Raw genomic sequence first — 6,654 nt, 5'->3', positions numbered from 1 at the left:
AAATCAGTTCCTAAAAATATGGAAACAAAATATTTGGGAATATTCACTTTCATATTTAAAAAAACGATTTTTAAAAAAAAAACAAAAAAACAAAAAAAAGTGGCAACCTTCTTCTCACGCCGTCTTCTTTATTCCATTGATTGTTCACAATAATTTCACATTATTTCCACCATGATTCATATATATGCTTCCACGGATCGATCGGTCTATAATTCGAGATCGGTCGATCTGTATGAAATCGACCTTTGCCGATCGAGTGAAATGGACCAAGTATATCAGTATGTGCTCCGCGTTTTTTTGTTCTGCATAATGATCAAGATCGATCGATCCGTTCGACCTTGTAATTTCGGATCGATCGATCCCACTTGATCGCACCCATTATTTATTATATTTAAAAATTACAATTTTAAGGGTATTATTGTTATTTAAAATAATTAGCCTAATGGGACATAAAGTATATGAGATTAGTCTAAATGGACATTGTTATCATTTTTTTTTGCTATAAAAAACAATTTTCCCAAAAAAAAAACATTACGAGACTTCAAATTTTCATAGGATAATGAGAACACACGTGTGAGTTTATAACCTAATGAAACCAGTCTTACACGAAACTTTAATATTTTATACATTTTAAAACTGAAACCAACTGTAATTTTAAATCATAACTAGATATTCAACCACAACTTTACTAACAAATAATAAAAATAATAAATTTGATTATACACATATATAAATATTTTCAATATTTTCAAAGTTTTATATTATTCAAGAAACAATAACAAAAACGACAATAAATACCATAACCTATATGTTTATAACATTAGTTAAATTAGTTTGAAATAAATATAAAATTGTATTTCTTATCTTTATAATTTACATACATATGAATAAATTAAAACGAATATTAAAAATTTAAATATTATTATCTTAATCCGAAATATAATATCATTTATTTAAAAAAAATAAATTATGAATATAGTTATATCAATATATGTAATATATTTATACAAAAAACAATTATTTTAATTAAATTATAACAAATATTAAAAATCTTCATATATTTCATTGCATAATAAATGTAAAAAATCAATAACAAAAAAAATCAAAAGGAAAGAACAGATCTCCCGTTGGCAATAAATTTGATAAAATTGATGGTGTGTGATGCAACGGTGGTGATATCGGATTAGAAGTGAGCGGAATAATAGTAGTGGTAAACAGAGTTGTAGCGGTGATCATACACATTTTTTGCACATGAAATCCTACAACACAAACCACAAAATTATACAAAAATTAATAATTTAGATCACAAGTAAATAATATGCCGCAGGTGCGACTATCCTAGTTCAGATAAAACTGGGGTTAATACTTAATAACAAGACACGTGGTAGTTAAACTACAGAGCACACAGAGACAAAGCCTCTTTATAACACCAAGGATAAGGTACTTTTTTCTTCCTTGTAACTCTTTTTAACAGTCAATATTCTCTCGCTGGAGTGGGACGGAGAGATTCTTCTTCCAGGCTCGCTCTCATTCTCTTCTTCTTCTTCTTCTTCCTCCAACGTCAAATCTCATCACATCTTCTCTAGAGGTATCTTGTCTTCCTTCTCGGATCCATGTGAGGTACGTAACTCATTGAGTTTGTTTCTCTTAATCTAAGTTACTGTGTCGTGAATCTTAGTTTTTTTTTTTTGTAATTTCGTCGCTGAAATTCATTTTCTTGTTGTATAGTTGGATCATTGGATCTGATTTGCTCAAAACTTCTTTGCATATAAGGTGCATTAAGGATTTAAGATCTGGTTTTTGATTCTTCTTATTCGTATCAGAGATTTTTCGATTGCTATAGATCGTTTGCATTGTTCTTACTTCGTGGTTTCTGTTTCAATGCAGCCGGATACAGTATGGCTCTAGGGCTGTCTCGAGATTTTAGGGAGATTTTAAACAATTTAGTAAAATTTTAGTTTAAAAAAATTGGTAAATTGTTACAAAAAAAAGTTTTTTTTTTGTAAAAAAAAATGGTGCAAATTTTAAAAGTTTTTTTTTTTGTAAATTTGGAAGCAATTTCTGTGTAAACTATTTCTTAAATTTTGGAGGACATTTTGTTAATGTTTCACTAGGCTGGCTATATATGCTCAGGACCATCTCTGTATGGCTCATTTAGAAATATTCTAGCTAGCTCGAAAGTGGTTGAATCATGACTGATCACGGATAGGTTTGAAAACTTTTAATGCTGATGCATTATGTGTTAGAATGTTCTAGAAGGCCTGAGTTTGTTGAGGGAGGTTTTGGTGAAACAGGTGTTTCTAAAGTTTTTTTTTTTTGTTTGCTAAATTACATTTTGATTTTGTTGTATGGTGAGATAAGCTTAGAAAGTATGCATTGGCCAAAGCCTCTTTGGTTTACCAACTTAACAAATTAGCATGGGTTTGGTGACCCAGCTCTCCTACTTGATCTTTGCAGGGCTATTAACTCGTACCTGAGCCGTAGGGAGATTGTCGTGAGGATGTCTAGTGGTCGAAACACACACTGGTGTCACAGATGCCAACGTGGTGTTTACCTTCGTGGTCGAGACTCTCTCTCTTCCCTATTGTGGAGGAGGGTTTGTCGAGGAAATCGATGTAACGCCTCATAGTAGCACCTTAGATATGCTTAGAGCTCACAGAGATGTTGAGCGTGATCCAACGTTTGATCTCATGGAAGCTTTCTCAGCTTTTATGAGAAGCCGTTTAGCGGAAAAGAAGCTACGACCGTGAAAGCTTTTCAAGTATAGCTCCTTTCTTGATCTTTGGTGGCCAAGCTAATAATCATACTGCAGTGGAAGCTTTAATCAACGGGTCACCAGCCATTGGTATCACTCGTGGCAACAACACCAATGCTGGAGACTACTTTTACGGACCGGGTCTTGAAGAGTTGATTGAGCAGCTTTCGTCAGGGATTAGTCACCATAGAGGTCCACCACCTGCAGCGAAATCATCTATTGATGCATTACCAACAATCAAGATCACACAGAAGCATCTCAAGTCGTCAGACTCTCACTGTCCGGTTTGCAAAGAGGAGTTTGAGTTGAAGTCAGAAGCAAAACAGATGCCGTGTAAACATGTGTATCATTCTGACTGTATCGTCCCGTGGCTGGTTCAGCATAATACGTGCCCTGTTTGTCGTAAAGAGTTACCATCAAGAGGTTCGTCTTCAAGCACACAGAGTGATCAGAACAGAAGTACCAGTAGAAGAAGGAACCCTTTCTCCAGTCTCTGGCCATTTCGCTCGTCTAGCTCAAGCTCTACACAAAACCGCAGAGATACAAACAACAAAGCCAATACAGAAGAAGGCCAGTATACTCATCACCATCATCACCAGCATCAGCAACAACAATCCAATATGGGTTATAGTGGATGGCCTTTTGACTATTAACTCTTGGTTAAGCCTTTGTATCTCACTTTGGTCTTTCGTATTTTGTTCTAACACTTTGTCTTATTCTGCTGTCTTTCATTTAATGGTAGATCTTATCTTTATGTGGATTATGGTTTATCAACTTTGTTTTTTAATTTAATGGATTATAGATATCACACATGTTAGCATGTTACTGAATTAGTATTAAAACAATTTATGCTTGTTTTATAGATGAATGAATGTATGTTTCTGCTGGCGCCAACCGAACTTTGATCTGCTTTTTTTTTTTTTTTTTTTTTTTTTATTATTGTTGTATCTGCAAAAGCTTAGAGCACCTTTATCCTAAAACTGCAAAAGCTTAGAGCACTTTTATCCTAAAACTCCATTAGGGGACTCTTAATTGTTTTTTTAGTAATATTTAAGGAGCAAAGGTGTTTAAGAGATTAAGATAAGAACTTTGAGACTTTTATGTCTCCATTACAAGTTTTTTATTTTGGGGTTCTTAAAAATAAATTAATATTATTATTTTTTTTAAAAAAAAATTATTAAATAAAACATAAAAAAAATTACATTTTAAACATAGATTTGTGAATAAAAACATGAAAACAAAGATTATTTAAATAAACGAGAATTATTCGAAAGAAGCATCCGAGATCAGTTGTTGTCGTCATCATGTTCAAATCTACGTCATATATGTTCAACCAAATCATCTTTTAGTTGTTGATGCATTTGCCTATTTCGAATTCTTGTACGAGCGTCCATCATATTTGTGATGTCTGAAGGGATATCTGTAGAATACGTGAAATCAACATGTGAATTTTCGTGGTCTTCTCCTTGTTGGAACTCTGAAACATCAACTAGACTGAATCCATCTCGTTCATCTTCTACTATCATATTATGGAGTATGATACATGCTCTCATAATCTTCCCAATTTTGACTTTATCCGAAAACAGCGCCAGATTTTTAACAATGGCAAAGCGAGTTTGCAAGACTCCAAAAGCACGCTCGACATCTTTTCGGACAGCTTCTTGACGTTGAGCAAATAAAACTACCTGCGGCCCTTGTGGCATAGAAATAGATTGGATAAAAGTTGCCCATTTCGGATAAATACCATCGGTGAGATAGTAAGCCATACGATACTCACGTTCATTGACAAAGTAAGTGACATTCGGAGCTTGACTGTTTATTATGTCATGAAAAATGGGTGAACGGTCAAGAACATTGATATCATTTAATGTACCTGAAGGTCCAAAAAACGCATGTCATATCCAGAGATCGTATGAAGCGACCGCCTCTAAAATGATTGTTGGTTTACCCGAACCACGAGAATATTGCCCTTTCCAAGCGGTGGGACAATTCTTCCACTCCCAATGCATACAATCGATGCTTCCTATCATCCCGGGAAACCCACGACGCTCTCCGACATCAAGTAGACGTTGAAGATCAGCCGGTGTTGGTCTTCTTAAGTACTCATCGCCGAACAAATATATTATACCTTCCACAAACTGTTCCACACATAACCGAGCTGTTGTTTCACCGAGCCAGAGGTATTCGTTGACCATATCAGCTGCAGAACCATACGCCAAGACACGAATGGCTGCGGTACACTTTTGAAGAGGAGAGAGACTGTTCCTTCCGAGACCATCTTTCTTTTCCCGGAAGTATTGAACTTCATTGGAGAGTCGATCAACAATGTGCAGAAACAGTCGCTTGTTCATTCTAAAACGTCGTCGGAAGAAATTTTCACGATACGTTGGAGTTTCACTGAAATAATCATTCCATAAACGAAAATGCCCTTCTTCACGGTGTCTTTCGATATAAGCTCATTTTTTTCTTTTCTTTCTTCGTTCTTCTTGATCACTTTGAATGGTAAAATTGTGAAAGGCTTGATCAAAATGTTGATCAAAGAGCTCATCAAATGCATCATCAAAAGCATCATCAAAAGCTTCATCTAAATTGTTTTGAGAAGAAGAAGCCATATATGGTGATTAAAGAGGTTTATAAACTAGTGATCAAAGAGAGAAAATAGAGAGAAGAAGAATTTATTATATATAAAGATGAGTTTGAGAAAATAGAGAGAAGAAGATTTTAATATAAATGGAGAGAGAAGAGATTTCAATGAGTTGGTTTAAAGAGAATGATATCGAGAGAGAGATGAGTTATTGCTTTGGTTTGGACAAATTGGTATAGAGAGTGATATAGAGAGAAATATGAGTTGTTGCTTTGGTTTGGTTTAGACAGATTCACTATAAAGTGATATAGCGAGAAAGATGAGTTGATGAGTTTGTTTGGTTTATACAGAATGATATAGAGAGAAGGATGAGTTGTTGGTTTTCTTTGGTTTAGACCGAGAGATATATAGAGATATGTGAGTTGTTGATTCGTTTGGTTTAGAGAGACCAAGTTACATGATGCAAGATTACAAAACACAAGAGTACACATGATGCAATACACATCAAACAAGAGTACACATGATAGAAGTCACATAATGCAAGAGTACAAAGATGCAAGAGTACAAACACACAAGAGTACATGATCCGTGACACAAAGCGTTGACACTACAAGACACAACAACACACTGACCTTGTCCGTGACTACAAGACAAGACGAGACACTCACCTTCTTCTCTTCCTCTTGTTACCATCACCCTTAGAGGATTGTCCTTTCTCTAGCTTGATTCCCGACTTCAACACCTTGAACTTCTCCTCTCTCAGCTTCTTCTCTTCCTCATGCATCCTTTCAAGCATCCTTCTGAACTCAGGTTCAATGTCATCTTCTGATTCCTCCACCCTAATCAAGTATCTCATATTGCTCATGTATTCTTCGGTTGATAACTCCACCATATCTTCTTCTTCTTCATCTGATATCTCCACCACTTTGACTGTATCTTCTTGTGGGAGAGGCGCAACATCATCATCTCTATCTTCTTGTGAGAGAGGCGGTATGATTCCTCTTGCTGAGAGGCCACAAACAATCCGTTTTCTTGGTTCCATTTCTGGCTATGTGTGACTTGATCCCCTGAAAAGCAAAAAATAAGATTGGAACGTATTAGAACACATCAAACAAGATAAGAACGTATTAAAACACATCAAACTACTAATATTCATTTCAAAGGAAGATTTACTTATATTACACATCAGTCTTAAGCGCCACAAACAAGATAACCAACTGATAACATTGACAGTTTAAAAGATTACATAGATAACATATCCTTAATCAGTTTGTTCTTAAGCGCCACTTCTAATTCACTAAGCGGCTCTGTTTTT

General features: G+C 35.1%; 1 pseudogene; it reads left to right on the top strand.

Moving 5' to 3' along the window:
- The first annotated feature begins 2,436 nt into the window (after positions 1–2,436).
- On the top strand, positions 2,437–3,580 carry LOC106337664 (annotated as a pseudogene).
- The last annotated feature ends 3,074 nt before the right edge of the window (positions 3,581–6,654 follow it).

Source organism: Brassica oleracea, chromosome C4 (assembly GCF_000695525.1).
Source record: "Brassica oleracea var. oleracea cultivar TO1000 chromosome C4, BOL, whole genome shotgun sequence".
Taxonomy (NCBI): domain Eukaryota; kingdom Viridiplantae; phylum Streptophyta; class Magnoliopsida; order Brassicales; family Brassicaceae; genus Brassica; species Brassica oleracea.
The sequence above is the reverse complement of the archived record's forward strand: the minus strand, read 5'-3'. Positions and strand labels throughout refer to the sequence as shown.